The sequence below is a fragment of the Penaeus monodon genome, chromosome 28 (assembly GCF_015228065.2).
Source record: "Penaeus monodon isolate SGIC_2016 chromosome 28, NSTDA_Pmon_1, whole genome shotgun sequence".
Taxonomy (NCBI): Eukaryota; Metazoa; Arthropoda; class Malacostraca; order Decapoda; family Penaeidae; genus Penaeus; species Penaeus monodon.
Genome location: NC_051413.1, coordinates 12,420,073 through 12,420,605, shown reverse-complemented (window position 1 = coordinate 12,420,605; position 533 = coordinate 12,420,073).

Genomic DNA, 533 nt, shown 5'->3' with positions numbered 1-533 from the left:
AATCTGTTAGCCAAATCCAAAACACTTAAAACTTGTTAATCTGCAACCACGCCATACTGGGTCAAGTATCGTCCTCATAAATAATATGAGGATTTATCTGCCTGTGGATCTGTGTATTAACGTGTCTATTTATGTTTCATTAATCGAGGTACATAGTAAATACGAAAAATATGTTTCTATATGTGGTAATCTATCTATCTTTTCCGTGTGCATCTTTTTACACAACAATCAGCATTTGTCGATATACTTTACCGTACGTTAATATTTTTTTCTCATTGAACATATCGAGATAAACAGAAAATTACCCAAAAGGAAATGACTTAAACATTAGTGATAAAACGAAGACGAAATAACGTAAAACACAACAAACTATTCTTAATTTCTTAATTCCCACGAAACTATGCGAGTGTTCAAAGGCCAAATTAGAGCGAGGGGAATTGCCAAAGAGTTCAATGTAAGCGAAGTTGGCGATTACCAATCTACATCTTTTATGAGAGAAACTGTGGGATGCATAGAGAGCATGGAAGCATGGA